Here is a 19893-nt window from a genome sequence, read left to right as displayed (position 1 = left end):
TAAGTGCTTCACGGGTCGGTCCTACTACACTTAGTCATCTTTGCAAGAGTAAATTATTATCCGTATACATTTTGAGTCGTTATTTATCGTGGTTATAACTTATCATTATTCATCCCACTTCATAGGGTTTTAGCTACATAAATCTGTGTCGCCAATAGTTAGGAATAGTGTGTAGTTGTGTCTTACTTTACCCCAAAGTAATCGTCACTTAAATAACATACGAAACCGAGTCGTCTAATACTTGTAATTATAAATCCCGTGGATTCGATACCCGGTCTTAACCGGATTATTACTTGATACGATGGGGTACACTTGCCCCTAAGTAGTCGTAGCGTCTAGTAGAGTTAAGAGTAATTTATAAAGATCACATCCATAGATATAGAGTTCGCACTCATAATACATACATTTCATCGTAGAAACTCTACCACTAGGCGTCACGCACATCAAGTTTTTGGCGCCGTTGTTGGGGATTTATAATCTCCTACAATATTAGATAAAAACGTTTCATTGTTAGTTTAAGCATTCTTTTTGTATAAATTGTTTATATATACTTTGACTAACATTATTCTTTCTTGTTGATAACCTTTAATACTTCTTTTTACTTTATGCACACCCGATCGAAAAGTGATTCTCTTATTCCTATTGATCTCGAAATTGAACGTACTCTTTGTAGGATTCGAAAAGAGAGAATGGCAAACCCCAACGCCGAGGTCAACCAACCCAACGGAAACCCAAGGCCGCAAGTGAACAACATCCGCGGGGGCAATGATACGCGTTCGATGATGGAGATCCTTGCTCCGCATCGTCTCCAAAATCGTAATGGCATTGTCACTCCCACGATCCCGGCCAATACATACGAGATCAAGACCGGAATGATCCAATTGATACAACAATGTGGTCAATTCGGAGGGGAACTCCATGAGAACCCCAACGAACATTTGGGTAAATTTCTTATGTGTGCCGATACCTCTCGGCAAAATGGTGTTCCCGTTGAGGCTGTGAGACTAAAATTGTTTCCTTTTTCATTGACAGGACATGCGTTGGAATGGCTACACTCATTGGAGGCGGGATCCATCACGTCATGGGAGGAGCTCGAAAAGGAGTTTCTTTCCTACTATTTTCCGCCGTCCAAAACAGTCAAGTTACGGACCGATATCACATCCTTCAGGCAGTTGGAATGCGAGGCCCTTCACGCAGCTTGGGCTAGGTTCCGAAAGTTGCTTCGAAACTGCCCCCACCATGACATCCCAAAGCACGACTTGGTAAGCACTTTTTACCACGGGTTAACCCCCACTAACCGTGCGACTGTTGATTCCACTGTAGGTGGGGATCTATTTCGGAAGTCAGCTAGTGAGGCCTACGAGCTCATTCATGAGCTCGCAAGGAAAAGTGTGCAATGGAAAGAGGATTGGCTTGCCAGCCCGTCGCGACACTAGACGTTCGCTGTGGAGAAAGAGGCTCCGAAAAGCTCCATAGCAGAAATGAATAAGAAACTTGACTCGTTGATCGCCCAATTGAGCCTCAATAAAAGTGTGCAGGTCCTAATGTGAACTCACTTTGGTGGAGACCATGATTCGTTTAATTGCCAAACCGGTAGCCCTTTCGCCGGCGATGCCGAAAACGTAAGTTATATAGGAGGCAACCAAAGGTATAATTCCCATCTGATCTCCTATTCTCACCACAATAATAATAATAATAATAACGACGGATGGAGGCCTTGGTACTAACACCCGAACTTATCATATGGCAATAATAATAACGTGTTGAGGCCCCCATCCGGCTTTGAGCAAGAATTTCGGGAAAACGGGCTCGGGCAATCACAAGCCGCGCCCGGTAATCGGAACACTCCACCTTCCAACAATGTACACGACCAATCGGTCACGTCTTTGTTGAAGGACATATTAACCCGTCTTTCCGATAGCGAAGTGTTTTGCAGGGATCTTAGCCACTAGGTGGCCCACCTAAACCGTCAACAATAAGAAAGGCCACTAGGAACCCTCCCGGCGAACACTGAACAAAACCCGCGGGGTAAGAATCAGGAATCCGGACAGGTGATAACGCTCCTCAACAATAGGAGTTCAGACCCGTCAAGCTCCAACCCGGACATCTTGCCCTAAGCCGCGGCATGAGAAAGTCGAGCTACTTCGACTATAAACGTAGCATTGGTTTGAATTACTCGAACCCTTTTGTTTATATGTATTATAAATTTTTGTTCTTCTTTCTTCTCTTTATTTTTCTTTTTGAGTTATTGTTTTACATTTTATTTTCGCTTGTGTTTTAATTTTTGCTTTCATTTTTATTTTTAGCTTAGTTTCTATTATTTTTATAAAACCAAAAGAAAATCAAATCCCACATTAATCCAAAAATTTTAAGGTACGCGGGACGTATAACCCCATACGCCCCGCGTATCTTACGATTAATCCTAATAAATGCCACATAGAGGACACGCGGGGCGTACCCTAGGGTACGCCGCGCGTATCCTCGGGGAGTTGTGAATCACAACTCCCCATGGCAGCCTTTCTTTTGTCATAACTTCCCATCACTCCTCTTCCCCAAAAATCTTTCCCACTTCTCCACTCCACCTCTTCCTCCATCCAATCAACTTCCACCCTTTCAAATTCAAATCCTCAACCTCCCTCCACAATAAATTAACATTAACTCCCCTCTTAATCTCAAAATTAAAACACCCAAAAACATTAATTAAACATAAAAACCATAAAAACATTAACACCTCATTAATAATATCATAAATTAAAACTCCAAAAAAATTCAAAATCCATCTAAAAACGAAAAAGATTTTTTTTTCGCATTCCGTTTTACGCGCGGCGCGCTCCCTCGTACGCCCCGCGTACCTACCATTTTTATGCTTAAAAAAGTTCAGAAACTCAAACACGCGGGGCGCCCTGTTCCTGCGCCCCGCGTATTTGAGTCTCTGACTCCAAAAGCAATAAAAACGCCGCCCTACGCGGGGAGCCCCCTCTATTACGCCCCGTGTATTTGAGTCTCTGACTCAAAACGCAATAAAAATGCTACCCTACGCGGGGCGCCCCCCTGGGCACGCCTCGCGTAGGGCCCCTGACCATTAAGGGTCTTCTTTTCCTTCCTTACCTTTATTTTATTTTTGTTTTTGTTTTGACTTCTTTTTGCGACGCCCTTTGAATAGGCGTCATTTTAAATAACGCGGAGGGCCGTGCAACCCCGCACTTTCAGTTTGTTTTGCACTAACAAAACCAAAAATAATAAAAATTAAAATTAAAATTAAATAACCTACAAAATAATTAAACTAATTTATTGACTCTTTAAAATTTTCCCGACACGCTATCCCTCCTTCGGAAATTAATTAAAGTTCCGTTATTTGTCATCAAAAATAAAAAAAAGCGTCGGAACATAAAGGAATGATTCAATTAAGAGATTTTAGTCTTGATCTTAGAGTTAGGGAATTTGTGCAAAGCTGAGGTTAGTACTAAACTAAGGCATTGAGGCTTAACCCAAATGTTATCTCCATAATAAACTTTAAAAAGGCAATAAAAACGGGATAGTTGAGAATTTAGCAAAGACTTGATAGTACACAATTGAAACCCGAATCTTTGTGAGGTATTTTTGAGCCTAAAAGAGTTCGTACGAGAACTCTAATTCTTTCACAATTTTTCGAGAGCTTTGACTTCACTCGACTCATAGAATTTGCATCCAATATCGGGTTAAGTACACCTATTTTTGGTAAAAAGGCAATAGATGATAAACCGAACCCACTTAGGCTAATTTTTCTTAATTTATTTTTCTCTTTTTCATTAAACATTAGGAAACCCCTTCGAGTCTATTAACCAACCTTTTTGTTAATACCCTTTTAAAAACATTTACCCCTTTTTCCTCTTGTTCAAATACCGACATAATCAAGTTGCACCCGAATTACCCAAAATAAGTCACGGCCTTAGCAAATGAGCACCATAAGCCTTCGAAGTATTGTTTTTTTGCCTCTATCAAAACAAAGGATACGATAAAAATAAAAAGGCATTCTCAAGCTCCACCCGAGCAATTTTGAAGTATATTTTGTAAAATTCACCAAGGCCGAAATAAACAAAGATACGGTGCAATCACAAAACGGTATTTTTGAACTCGAGTTTCTTTAAATAACCACTAAAGAAGCCACCCACATTACAACCCCCCTCCGGGTTCATTTTTAATATTGCCTAACCATATTTTAGGAGGAAAAACCCGGATGAAAATGCAAATTCAATATGATCTCGAGTAAGTGCAAAGAAGAGTGCTAAAACACCGACCCACCTAAAATTGAGCGTAAGAGCGAAATCCCTTGGTGAGGTACTATCGGGTTCTCAAAAGATAATCAACCCCCGTTAATATTGCCTATTAAATATTGATCATGGAGGTTTCAAACAAGTTTCGTACTCAATTGTTTGCGTAGGTACTTACAGAAACCTTTGCACAAAACCATAACTTTGAAATCACGCACTTGGCAAAACCAACCTTCGGTTTGTTTCTTAATTTTCTCAATCCCTTGTCTTTCGATTTCTTTTACTTAAGGACAAGTAAAACTTTAAAGTCCGAGGAGGTTTGATATGGGTATTTTACCCCTATCTTTTAGCGTGATTTACGGGTTGATTTTGGATGAAATAAATAAATTTAATTACAAAAATAAAGTGTTTTGATAAAATAAAGAAATAAAAATAAATCTCATACTTTCAGTTGATTTTCCGTGTTTTTGATTAGTTTAGGAAATAAAAACGTCAAGCTAACTCGGCTCGCAAGATTTGTATTTCAGGTACGAGCATGGAGCAAAAATCTACTCAAATACGCGGGGCGTACAATCCTTTACGCGGGGCGTGAAACATGTTGTCAGCAATGATTGCCTTATCCACAGACGCCATGTGGAATTGACTCAGCATACGCGGGGCGTATGCCACACTACGCGGGGCGTATGACACATGTCGGAAATGATTGGCCTAATCCTGAAAGTCAGACTGCACTGTCTCCCTGAGTCAACTCTTCGTACGCGGGGCGTATAACCATACACGCGATGCGTACCAGGCATTTCCTCAATGATAAAAACTCAGAGACTCTTTTACGCGGGGCGTACTTTAGCTACGCACGGCGTAAAAGCTCCAATTCAAGCAATAAAACTTCAGAGACTCAAACACGCGGGGCGTACTTTAGCTACGCAGGGCGTGCTTGAGACAACAGGACAACGAATTGGTCCACATGCAGGAGATTTCTGGCGGAATGGGCACTTACGCGGGGCGTAGACCAACCTACGCGGGGCGTATCATGGGATTTCTTCACCAAATAATGTTGCCCCATACCTGTACTTTGTGAAGTTACAAACTTGCCCTTGCTTGATGTCTATAAATAGGAAGCTCTTGAACTTCATTTGAGACCAAGAAATAATTACACACTAGAGAGCAAACTATACTTGTTTTGATATTTGTTGTAGTTTAGATTCAGTTTTTGGTAGCTAACTCTCCACCTCGAGAGCTTGTTCGGTTGTTTCGGCATTCCATCGAAGTTCTGCTCCACCATTCGTCACCAAGCTCGAGAGTTCCACCTCCACGACCTAGGAGACGGCTTTGAGTCCGGTTAGCTAGTTTCAAGGGCGGATTCTCCCCTTTTACGTGCTAATTAGCTTGTACTCTTCCTATGTACTAGGCTTGGTTGTATTCCATTTATATACATTTCATATTTATAATTTCATGATTTATAATCTCTATTTCCCTTTACGTGTTAGTATTTGCTACTTGTTTTGATATTGATAATTGATTATTGTGTAGGAGAACGCGATTTCCGACGCCATTCGGGCTATCTTTAGGGAGTTATATAGGTGTTGCCCTACCGGAAGTGACAAACCGGAAACCGTAGGAATTGACAAGCCACGGAACTTACGGGCCCTAGTTTCTAATTCCCCCGCATTAGACACGCCTTGACTAGGAATCACGCAGTCTAAGTGCTTCACGGGTCGGTCCTACTACACTTAGTCATCTTTGCAAGAGTAAATTATTATCCGTATACATTTAGAGTCATTATTTATCGTGGTTATAACTTATCATTATTCATCCCACTTCATAGGGTTTTAGCTACATAAATCTGTGTCGCCAATAGTTAGGAATAGTGTGTAGTTGTGTCTTACTTTACCCCAAAGTAATCGTCGCTTAAATAACATACGAAACCGAGTCGTCTAATACTTGTAATTATAAATCCCATGGATTCGATACCCGGTCTTAACCGGATTATTACTTGATACGACGGGGTACACTTGCCCCTAAGTAGTTGTAGCGTCTAGTAGAGTTAAGAGTAATTTATAAAGATCACATCCATAGATATAGAGTCCGCACTCATAATATATACATTTCGTCGTAGAAACTCTACCACTAGGCGTCACACACATCAGTGATCTTTATAAATGCTCTATCTCTACTAGACGCCACTACTTAGGGGCAGGTGTACCCCGTCGTATCAAGTAATAATCCGGTTAAGACCGGGTATCGAATGCACGGGATTTATAACTACAAGTATTAAACGACTCGGTTTTATATGTTATCTAAGCGGTGAATACTTTGAGTTGATTCGGGGAACAACTACAAACTACTCCTACCTACGGGTGAGACAAATTTATATAACAAAACTCTATGAAATGATATGGAAGGCGATAAGTTATAAATATGACAAACAATGACTCCCAATATATAAACGGTTAATGATTTACTCTTGCAATGACGACTACGTGTAGTGTGACCGACCCGTGAAGTACTTAGACTACGTGGTTCCTAGTCAAGGCGTATCTAATGCTTGGGACCAGAAATTAGGGCCCGTAAGTTCCGTGGTTTGTCAATTCCTACGGTTTCCGGAGCGTCACTTCCGGTAAGGCAACACCTATATGAATCCCTAAAGATAGCCCGAATGGCGTCGGAAATCGCGTTCTCCTACACAATAATCAATTATGAGTATCAAAACAAGTAACAAACATTAACACGTATATAGAAAAAGAGATTATGAATCATAAATTATAAATATGGAGAATGTAACTATGAAATACAACCAAGCCTAGTACATAGGAAGAGTACAAGCTAATTAGCAAGTGAAAATGGAAGAATCCACCCTCGGAACTAGCTAACCGGACTCAAGGCTGTCTCTTAGGACTTGAAGGTGGAGCTTTCGAGCTTGGTGAACGGAGATGGAACGGAACTTTGATGGAATGCCGGAATCAACGAACAAGCTCTCAAGGTGAAAGAGTTTTTCTATGTAAAATAAAATCTCAAACAAAAGCTTTAAACTATAGTAAGAATTGTATAACAAAAGCTTGGATATAAAAAAGGTTGTCTAAATGAGTGCTAGTCACTCTTATTTATACACATCAAGCTAGGGTAGAATTGTAATTTCATAAGATACAAGCATGGAGGAACATGATTTTCTGTAGATTTCACATGACACGCCTCGCGTATGGTGGAGTACGCCCTGCGTATTTGCCCAGTCCGTCAGAAATCTCCTGCATGTGGACCAAATCCAGATCTTGTTGTCTCAACCAAGCCCCGCGTAGACTGGGGTGCGCCTCGCGTGGTTGAGTTTCTGAGATTTTATTGCTTGAATTGGGTCCTTTACGCCACGCGTAGCTGAAGCACGCCTCGCGTAAATAAGTCTTTGAGCTTTTTGGACTGAAGAATTTCCTTACACGCCCCACGTGTAAGGTGGGACGCTCCGCGTAGGAGCAGTTGACTCTGGGAGACCATGCAGTCTGACTTTCAGGATTAGGCTTATCATCTCTGACACATGTCACACGCCTCGCGTGGAGGTTGATACGCCCCGCGTATTGGTGACTAGATCCCACGTGGTGCCTATGGATTGAACAATTATTTCTGACCAAGTGTTCCACGCCCCGCATGAAGGGTGATACGCCCCGCGTATGTCGGTGGATTTTCATTCATTGCTCGTACCTGAAATACAATTCTCGAGAGCCGAGTTAGCTTGATGTTTTATTTTCTAAATTAATCAAAAATAAGAAAAATTAACCGAAAGTACGAAATTTATTTTTATTTCGTTATTTTATTAAAACACTCTATTTTTGCTATTAAACTTATTTATTTCTCCTAAAATTAAACCGTAAATCACGCTAAAAGATAGGGACAAAACGCCCCTATCAGTGCACGCGGGGCGTAGATAGGGGTACGCTCCGCGTAAACCTTATTAATGCATGCAGAAATAGGAAAAACGAACACGTAAACAATGAGTTATGGCAAAATAAAACCGAAGCGCGGAAAATAAAAGAACAAAACACAAATAGATACCGAAAGAAAGTGAAATATAAATTAAGATAAATAAAATACAATAAAACACAAAAAACAAAACAAGAAACAGAAGACAGAAAAACGGAAATGTAAAAACACAGAAATTACAAAAAATGAAAAACACAAGGACAGAAAAACATAAAAACTGAAAATAAAAACATAAAGAAATTATGGCGGAGGCGGAGGAGGATGGCCATGAATGTTAAAGTGAGTGAAGAAGGTGTTGGTGAAGGCGTTGAAGTTTGCCCGGTCCGCTTGCCTTTGGGCCTCGAATGTGTCGAAGCGAGTGGCGAGGGCAGCTTGGTCCATGAGGCGATGCGCCTTTAGGGTGTCAAAACGGGTGGCGACGTTGGCCTCGAGGGTGTCAAACCAGGAGTTGAAGTGGGCCCGATCTTGCCTTTGGTTCCCCTCCAAGATGTCCAACCGAGCATAGGTTGATTGGAAGTCGGGGTTGGGAGGTGGGCTAAAGTTGAGGCCAAAGTCCGAGTCCCACTCGTCGTCCTCTTGTTGTTGTCCCGCCCCCAAACTTTCACCCGGACCGGAGGGTCGGTGTTTGAGGGTTTGGAAGACATTTTTGTCCAAGGGGCGGGGGTCATAGTGGGGAAGGCGATCAAGGGCGGCGGTGCCAAGAGCGGAGGTGGCATAGATGGTGATTAAGTGCCCCAACCCGAGTTTGGCATGCTTCCGGGAAGGCATTTGGTGGAGCATGGTGGCAACAAGGTAGGAGAGATCGAAAGTAAGGTCGTTCTCGCAACAATAAAGGGCAAGAAGCTCAAGCTTGTTGACCTTGTTGGCCTCGGATTTCCCCGAGAAGTAGTAAGTGATGAAGCGATGGAGGAGGTAGAGGACGGGGTCGTGGATGCTACCCGGGTGGAGGTTGGAGACGTCATAAGTGTCCGACCCGGTGATGGTCATTCAGAATTCGCGGGCAGCGTCATCGGTGGGCCAATGAGTGGTGTCGAGATCCGTTTGCATGGTGAAATGGTTGCAGATCCAGGCCGTGTCGTTGGAGTGGGGTCGGTTTTGAAGGCAAAAGTTAAAGAGGGCGGCACCGGGGACACTGTTGGAAGTGAGGGAAGTGTAGAATTCTTGGACCAACGACGGGTACACGCGGTGGCGTGCACAATAACGGGAGTGCCATCCGAGGGAACGAAGGCGATCCTCGAAGGCACGACGAACATCATAACGGTTGAGTACACTGGGGTCGATGTAGGGGAGAGTCATGACGGTGGAAGAGGCGATAGTTTGGTAGGTGAGCGCCTCCCCTTCAGTGAGAATGTGAAAGGGGGCGTTGTATTGGCGGGTGAGAGGTGGTGTTGCCTCTCGTTCGTGTGGGGGTGGTGATTGTGTTTGGTTGGAACGGGGGGAGCGAGCACGAGTGGACCGCGGGGGACGGTTATCGGCGGGTCGCTTACTTCGGGTCATGGTGAGAGGGAGTGAGTGAGATGAGGAGGGAATTAGGAAGTTGGAGTGAGTGTGAGGGAGGAGGGGGGAAGAAATAGGGTAGTTTATATAGGATAAGGGGTGGGAATCCAGGCAATTTGCGGATTCCCAGGGGGTACGCAGGGCGTGAAAGGGCCACGCCACGCGTATCCCACGGCCTGATCAATTTTTGGTCCAATAAGGCCAAGGCACGCGAGACGTGCGTGGGAGCATACCACGCGTACTTTGGCCTCTGACAAAAAAGTGGGGGAAGGATGGATAGTACGCAGGGCATGTATGGGGGTACGCCCCGCGTGGAAGACGGGAGTTGAAGCATTTTGTTTCGGTTTTGAAAGATATATATATATATATATATATATATATATATATATATATATATATATTTTTAATTTTTATGGGCTTTAATTTTTTATGGGTTTTAATGATTAATTAAGGGGGTGGTTAAAGAAAAAATTAATTATGGAGGGAGGTTAAGTTATTTTGAATTTGAAAAGAATAGAGGTGATTGGAGGTTGGAAGAGGTGGAGTAAAGAAGTGGAAAAGAGGTGTGGGGAAGAGGGAAAGTTGCCATGGGGAGTTGCAGTCCGTAACTCCCCTAGGATATGCGGGGCATGACCTAGGGCACGCTCCGCGTGCTTTAATTATGTCATTTATTAGCGAAGGCTCCTACAAATCTAGGAACACACAGGGCGTAGTAGGGGGTACGCCCTGCGTAACGTGCTTTGTAGCACCAGGAAATGTTCAGAAGCTCATCTACGCGAGGCGCACCGGTGTGTATGCTCCGCGTAGATGTTTGGATTAAAAATGGGATTTGTTTTTTTGTATTATGGTTTTTATGATTTTTTTACGTTTTGGTGTGTAAAAAATGGACGAAATGAGAAAACCGCAAGAAAACGAAAACAATTGGAAAGAAGATGAAAATACACACGAAGAAAAATAAAATTAATTTGAAAAACGTATATGATACGTATAGACAAAAGGTTTGGAAAGTGCAAACCGGGGCTACGTTTATAGTCGGAGTAGCTCGACTTTCTCGGCGGGTGTGCTTATTGCAAGATATCCGAACCGGAGCCCGATGGATCCGAGCTGTGACTATTAAGAAGAGTTATTGCTTGCCCAGATTCTCTATTCTTAGCCCGCGGGTTTTGCTCGGTATTGGTCGGGAGAGTTCCTAGCTGTCTCTCCTGTTGTTGTCGATTTAAATGAGTCACTTGGTGACTTAAATCCTTACAAAACACTTCATTATCGGTAAGACGGGTTAGAATGTCCTTTAACAAGGAAGTTACCGATTGGCCTTGCACGTTGTTGGGAGGTTGGGCATTCCGACCGCCGGGGGCATTTTGGGATTGTCCTAGCCCGTGCTCCCTATATTCTTGGTGGAACTCGGGTGGGGGCCTCAATATGTTATTGTTATTACCGTATGACAGATTAGGATGTTGGTATCGAGGTCTCAACCCGTTATCGTTATTATTGTGGTGGTTAGGATAAGAGTTTGAGTTAGAGTTGTACCTTTGGTTACCTCCTGCGTAACTTACGTTCTCAGTATCACCGACAAAAGGGGTGCCGGTGTTGCAATTTCTTCCGTCGTGATCACCACCACAATGGTTGCACAACAGGACTTGTGCATCTTTGTTGAGGCTCAATTGTGCTATTAAAGCGTCTAGTTTCTTGTTCATCTCAACCATGGAACCCTTTGAAGCCTCCTTTTCCATGGCGAACGCTTGATGTCTCGGGGGTCCGGCAAGCCGATCTTCTTGCCATTGAACGCTTTTTCTCGCGAGCTCATTGATGAGCTCATATGCTTCGCTTGCTGATTTCCTGAACAGGTCCCCACATACTGCGAAATCCACAGTAGCACGATTAGTAGGCGTTAAACCATGATAAAAAGTACTTACAAGATCGTGCTTGGGGATGTCGTGGTGTGGGAAACTTCGAAGCAATTTTCGGAACCTCACCCAAGCTGCATGAAAGGCTTCATACTCGAGTTGCCGAAAGGAAGTGATATCATTGCGCAACTTCACCGTCTTGGAAGGTGGGAAGTAATAGGAGAGGAACTCCTTTTCGAGCTCGACCCATGACGTGATAGTTCCGGCTTCCAATGAGTGCAACCATTCCAGCGCTTGGCCTGTCAAAGAGAAAGGAAAAAGTTTTAGACGTACGGCCTCAATCGGGACACCATGACGCCGAGAAGTATCGACACACATAAGAAATTTATCAAGATGTTCATTAGGGTTCTCATGAATTTCCCCTCCAAATTGACCGAGTTATTAGATCAATTGGATCATGCTAGTCTTTATCTCATATGTGTTGGCCGGGATGGCGGGGGCGACAATTCCATTTCGATTTTGTGGTCGATGCGGAGCTAGGATCTACATCATTGTTCGTGTGTCGTTTCCCCCTCCATTCAGGACGTTGTTCACCGGTGGGTTGGTTTCATTGTTGACGTTGGCCATCTTTTCTCTCTGAATCCTACAAAGAGTTCGTTCAATTTTAAGATCAATAGGAACGAGAGTATCACTCCGAGATCGGGTGTGCATAAACTCAAGAAGTAAACAAAGAAAATATGAACAAGAAAAAATATTGCCAGTAAAGGTGTATATAAACAATTTATACAAAGATAATGCTTAGACTAACAATAAAACGTTTTGGTCTAATATTGCAAAAACATATAAATCCCCGGCAACGACGCCAAAAACTTGATAGCGTAGTCCGGTAAAGCGGTAATAATACGATGATGAGTGTGTGCTAGGGTTATGGATATGATCTTTCTAAATTCTCTAACTCTAATAGACGCTACTACGTAGGGGCAAGTGTACCCCATCATATCAAGTAATAATCCGGTTAAGACCGGGTATCGAATCCACGGGGTTTATAACTACAAGTATTAAACTACTCGGTTTTACACGTTATCTAAGCAGTGAATACTTTAATTGGTTGGGTGACAACTATAAACTACTCCTAAACTACGGGTGAGAAAATTTTCATGTATTTCAAGCCCTCTTAGAATGATACGGGTGATGATAAGTTATAACCTATGATAAACGACACGAAATATACAAGATTAATAGTTTTACTCTTGCAAAGACGACTATTAATAGACCGAACAACTCTGTGAGGTTCTAGAGTCGTGATTTCCCCTTAAGGTGACTCTAATTCTTAGGATCAGAAACTAGGGCCCGTAAGTTCCGTGGCTCATCAATTCCTACGGTTTCCAGTTTGTCAACTCCGGTGAGGCAACACCTATGTGATTCGTAATAGATTTCGGAGCTCGTAAACGACCTACACAATAATCAATTATAAGTATCAAAGCAAGCAATAAACATTAACACGTATAGTGAGAACGGAATCGTAAATCATGTATTATAGATATGGAATACGAAAGTACGGGATACAACCAAGCCTAGTACATAGAAAGAGTACAAGCTAATTAACAAGTAGAAAGGGAAGAAGAATCGACCCTTAAGACTAGCTAACCGGACTCAAAGTCGTCTCTTAGGACTTGGAGGTGGAACTCTCGAGCTTGGTGAATGCGGATGGAGCAGAACTTCGGCGGAGTAACGGGAGGATTATACAAGCTCTCAAGGTGTGAGGAACTCTAATACATGGAAAATTGAATACTGAAATGAGTGCTAATCACTCTTACTTATACATCAAGCTCGGGGGTAGAATCATAAATACACAAGTTGCATTATTTCTGCAGTTTTCCCAGGACACGCCCCGCGTGGACAGACAGGCGCCCTGCGTGTTTGCCCATTCCATTGACAATTTCCTGCATGAGGATCAGATTCAGGCCTGCTGTCATGAACACGCCCCGTGTGGACTGACAGATGCCCCACGTGTTTACCCATTCCGTTGATAATTGACTGTGTGTGGATCAGATTCAGACTGGTTGTCATAACCACGCCCCGCGTACCTGAGCTTAAGAATTGCTCCTGTACGCCCCGCGTATAAGTGGAAACACCCCGCGTACCTGAGCTCCTGAGATTTTAGATTGAAGAATTTCTCCGGTACGCCCTGCGTATAAGTAGAGACGTCTCGTGTGTGTCAGTGGATTTTACTCCTTTGCTCGTACCTGCGAAATACAATTCTCGACAGCCGAGTTAGCTTGTCATTTATTTTTTCGAAATTAACTGAAAACAAAGGAAATTAATCAAAAACATAAAATTTATTTTTATTTTGTTATTTTATTAAAAACACATTATTTTTGTAATTAAACTCACTTATTTAGCCCAAAATTAAACCGTAAATCACGCTAAAAGATAGGGACAAAACGTCCCTATCACACTCCACGTTCTTGTGCCCTCCACTACAAACCTCGCATTTCAGCACTGCCTCTGGTGCCTTTAGCTGAGCCACCAACAAGGTCATCTTGGCAGTGAGTGCCGCTATCTGGGGTCAGGCTCCGCAGGTGTACTTGGGGCTGCCACAACAAAAATGCCCCTCCTTTCACTCGGCTTTTCAATCTGCCAATGTGCACTCCATTCAGCTAGCTCTTTCACCAGATTGTATGCATGAGTCGCAGTATTGTTGAACAAATTTCCTCTTGCTGCTGCATTGAGGGAAGCTTAGCTAGCAGAAGTGATCCCTGAATAGAACAAAATAAGAAGATGGTGCACTTCAAAACCGTGGTGGGGGCATCTTCTCAACAACTTATGGAATCTCTCCCAGTCCAGATGCGGATTCTCACTCTCAAACTGCCTGAATAAAGTGATGTCACTCTTGAACTGTGCAGTTTTTCATGGAGGGAAGAACTTGGCTAGGAATACAACTACTGTTGTGTCATAGTCAGTGAGAGATCCTAGCTCCAGTGAGGCTAGCCAGTCTACAGCTTCGTCTTTTAGGGAGAACCTGAACAGTTTCACAAAAATCTACTCAGGAGTCACATCTTTGTACTTGAAAGTGCCACAGTACTCCATAAACTTGTTGATATATGAATTGGAATCTTCATGGTAATCCCCACCAAATTGTCTCGAGTTCTGGATCATCTGGATCATTACGGGCTTGATTTTAAAGGATGCTGTTAGACAAACGATTACGTATGTCTTAAAAATATTAGATGTGATTAACCAAAAAACGAAACGAACACAGAAAATCATACGAACAATAAAACTAGAAATTAAAAGGAAGGAGTTAGACAAATTTGAGACCTGTATTAGCAGTTTCCTTAAGACAGATGTCGTCGCTATTGGCGATCGTCTCCCAGGATAAAACAGATTACGCAAGTGAACTCAAACCGTGTGTAGCCTAGTTATCACCGGAGTAGAAAAACAAGACACTATGAACAGACTGATAGTAGGAAAAATTCCAGAGAATATTTTTTCTAACCGTATGTGAATTTGACAATCCATTCTATATAAATAGAACTTGAAAGGATATGTCTTTTCATGAACGAATACGACTGTACACGGATAGACACGACTGTTTATGTACGAATATGACTGTTCACGACGGACATGACTGTTTATGAAAGGAGGTGTTTGTTGGTATTAAAATTAATATATAATTTTATTCAAATTTTTCCAACAATCCCCCACATGAATAAAATTAGAAACAAGACGATTACGATGTGGTGATAACTTTCTACAGGAGATATCTGCATAGGATAGGTAGGTAATGTGCCTTGAACCTTCCTTTGTGAAAGTGTATTTACTTTACTGGCTGACTAGTAGACGCGGTGTCTTTGAACTATTCTGCCGTTTGTGTAAACGATGATATACCTCACACAGATATCAACATAACACAGTATAGGTTCTCATGGTTATGTTCGTTATGGTCATGAACATCGCCTGGTTCTGCGAGAGTTTAAGAGAACTAGGCCCCACATTAGTCTCCATCGAAGCGACCCCACTTTACTCTAACATAGGTGATTTATTTGCTCAGAATACTGACGCACAATGTATCATTAAAAGCATATAGCTTAACCTTTTCCCGTTGGTGTCACTGTTTACATCTAGGAATGGACGGGGGTTTAACCCCCACAGTGAACGTGCAAGGTTTATGCAATTAGGTTGTCCCTTTGAACCTAGATCTTGGGATCTCCAGTCAACTAGGTAGGGTTTTCCTTCACATAACGCCTCTTCTCTATGGGCTTTAGTCTCATTCCTTTCGATGATTTTTCAATTTGATCTCGGTTTAACCTCTAGGTTAGCGGATCCACTATGTTATCCTTTGATTCTACAAAATCAGTTAGAATGACACTCGTTGAGATCAATTGACTAATGGTGTTATCACACAGAAGCTTTTCTATCTGAGTTCATCATTCGGAAGCTTTTTATACCGCATATTCACTAACTGATATGATATTTTTCTTTGATTCCATCATTGTGACGTACTTATTTTAAGGCGATTTTATTTCTACATTTTTAGTGACTTTCATAAATTAAATCTAGACAACTAATGTTCATCTACCAGCGTCTAACTCGGCTAGATAACATCACTACTCAGATTTGTCAATTTATGACATTTCACATTTCTAATGTAAATCCACCCTTACGCACGAGAATATCAAATATGGAATTTTCACATATCATCATCATCTTTAAAGAAAACATAGTTTTCTTTTATCACCAAGTCTTTAAAATTCATAACAATGAATTTTCCTAGACTTTTAGTGTGGCTTACATGTTGCCACTAGTACAAGTAGGCATATAGCCTCTGAAGTTACCGTGTTTTTAAAACCGGATCCATCTTTAATTTGCGTATGTACCAACATATGTCAAAAGGCAATTAATCTGTTTAAACAAACACAACAAGACAGTAATTGACAACTTTTCCTTCCTAAAATTCCAAACAAACCAAGTTAGAATCGGAAACTTATAATCTGTTTAAACAAACAGATTAAGTTATCCTCCAAACTGTCCCAATATAATTTTTCAATTATAATGTGTTCGTCAAGGCAATTCATCAAGGTATTTCCTGTACGCATATATCTTTATCAAAAATATATACTGTTAGTCAAAAAGACAAATGAAACAGGAATATAATACATAATTAACACTAATTATGAAAACCTGAATGGAAGAAGAATCCTAATCATGTAATGTAATTTTTCTGTCTGTGAAACAACTCTCAGATCTGATGCACAAACATTATATAATGCTAGAATAATATTCTCAAATATCACACACATCATATAAGCCAAATCATATTTAAATAATGAAAAATGGTTTCAATACCATTATCAAACAAATGAAATGTAGTAGTTTACTATATATTATTATTTAAACACCAAACCTGTACTGATCAAATTCGGACCAATTAATGGTTGGTTTAACACCATCTGCTTGCTGCATCTATCAGAGAGTTATATTTCTTGAGCAAACTTTACTCCTCTCTTCTGTTTCTTCTGTGTATTATTTGGAAATCATAAAACAATAAATCTGTCTTAAGAATGTTAGACAAACGATTACGTCTGTCTTAAAAATATTAGATGTGATTAACAAAAAAACGCAACGAACACAAAAAAGCATACAAACAATAAAACTAGAAATTAAAAGGAAGGAGTTAGACAAATCTGAGGCCTGTATTAGCAGTTTCCTTAAGACAGATGTCGTCGCTATTGACGATCGTCTCCCATGATACAACAGATTACGCAAGCGAGCTCAAACCGTGTGTAGCTTAGTTGTCACCGGAGTAGAAAAACAAGACATTATGAACAGACTGATAGTAGGAAAAATTCCAGAGAATATTTTTTCTAACCGTATGTGAATTTGACAATCCATTCTATATAAATAGAACTTGAAAGGATATGTCTTTTCACGAACGAATACGACTGTACACGGATAGACACGACTATTTATGTACGAATACGACTGTTCACGACGGACACGACTGTTTATGAAAGGAGGTGTTTGTTGGTATTAAAATTAATATATAATTTTATTCAAATTTTTCCAACAGATGCCACGGTAATTGCAGGATCAATCATGTAGAGGTGTTTGTAGGACGTTTAGCCTTCAAAAGCTCCATAATCGATAGATTTTCAGCCATTGTTTCTTCTTTGGAGACTTCCTCAGGAATATCTTCAAAGATCTCTTTGTTGGCCATTTCTCTCTCTATAGCTTTTAGTTAAGTTTTAATATTGTTTTGTTAGTTTTTAGTTAAATTTAGTATTTTCCATTATTTATGGCATTTTTGGTGTTTTCAGGGTTTTTGAGGACTATTTGAGCATTTCCGAACTAGACCCAAGCCTATTGGAGCATTTCCGGATTATTCAGGGACTGTCAGAGCACTTTTGGAATTCATCAGGGACCATTAGAGCACTTTTCGAAAGTCCAGGGACCTAAACAGATAAAAGCCGGAGCAAAATCGCCCTATTTAGGACCTGTCTCGTCGAGACATTACATGTCTCGTCGAGACAGGCCCTCGTCTCATCGAGACACTCATTGTCTCGACGAGACGAGGTGGGGAAAGGCGCACTAGCGCCTTCCCCCTTGCTGGAATGCACGGATTTGGGCCTAAAAGCCCATTAAAACACTTTGTAATAGCCCATCTTGCCCCCGGAGACATTAGGGTTTCTCCCTAACTCTATAAATAGGGAGCTAATCTTTATTATTTGGGAGAGTCGTCATAATGTAGACTTTAATTTCAGAATAGTTCTTTTTTTGCTTTTTTAGATTAGATTTCCAGCTTTCTATGTTAGATTAATTTCAGTTTTTATTTCTTATTCAAGAACAATTGATGGGAGAAGCTCAAGATCTTCTATTTTTGTAATCGGATCAGACAAAGCGGGTTTTAGATTTCTATCTCTCTCTTATCTTTTGCTTTTATATTCAATTGAAGATGTTTTTCCATTATTCATGATTTCCTCCTATTATGATTAGTTTGTCTATGAACTGATCTCCATCCAATTTGGGATGGGGATGAAATTGATTGTATGAATATGTATGATTAGGGATCTAAGACCTTTGATTGATCAGTTTATGCATGCTTAATGCCTAGAAATTGTTAGGAACAGGATTTATGCTAGAATGAACATTGATAATGATCAACTAGCCTGTTTATGTATATAATGTGCCTAATGCCTGTGACCCTGACATTAAATAGGATTTTAGATAGATGAGAACCTGACCACGGAATCGTATATACCGAAATTGTATTAACCTGACTTCACTAGAGACCACTAGGAATGAGGCTTTGTGGCTGGGCTACGGCTTTAGCCTTAGTTGTCAATAAACCTAATGCTTTGCATGACCTAGGGTATATGCCTAATCAAGCCGTCACCCGAATGCATGTGAATAGGAAGGACAATACTGATCACATTAGTCTTTCACTTAGGACAATTACCTTCAATCATTGGTAAAACATAAATCTGAACTCCCTAAACCCATACATAGGATTTAATCAAAGGATTCCTCAGCCTAGATTGTGCCATCCATTAATTCACCTTCTACCCTGTCAATTGTTCACTCTATCTTGTTATCTTTATTGCTTTCAATTAGTTAATTAGTTATTAAAAACTCAAACATTTATCCAACCCTCTAAACAATTAGATCATTCTAGGTAGATTTGCTAGTTATAACAAATAGTCTTTGTGGTTCGATCTCGTGCTTAGCACAATATTACTTATTGCGATAGGATACACTTGTCCTATTAAATGCTACATACTTTACGAGCATCACTTATCCTACTAGAAACAAGTTCAATCTTAGAATCAAAACGCAACGGTGAATGACTTCTAGAACGTCGGGTCATAGGAATCTAAACAACTATCTCACTTTTTCAATTTAACCAAATTAGAATCAAAATAGTCCCTGACAACGACTCCAAAAACTTGATGCTCACAAAATATATAGCATTTAACAGGAGAAGTGTATCCTATCGCAACAAGTAATAATGTACCAAGCACGAGATCGAACACAAGGACTATTTGTCATAATTGGTAAATCTACCTAGATTGATTAATTGTTTAGAGGGTTGAATAGAAATTGGGATTTGTTTAATTAACTAATTGAATCAAAAGTAACAAAATAAACAATCAAATGGATAAGATGTGAATTAATGGAGGGTACAAACTAGGATGAGGAATCCTTTGATTAACTCCTATGTATGATTTATGGGCTTCAGGTTTATATTCTCGCTATTAATTAACGGTAATCACCGTAACAAGAAATACGAACATGATCAAGATTCATATAACCTATTTACATGCATTCAGTTAATA

The sequence above is a fragment of the Euphorbia lathyris genome, chromosome 5 (assembly GCF_963576675.1).
Source record: "Euphorbia lathyris chromosome 5, ddEupLath1.1, whole genome shotgun sequence".
NCBI classification, from domain to species: Eukaryota; Viridiplantae; Streptophyta; class Magnoliopsida; order Malpighiales; family Euphorbiaceae; genus Euphorbia; species Euphorbia lathyris.
This window is presented reverse-complemented; position numbering follows the sequence as displayed.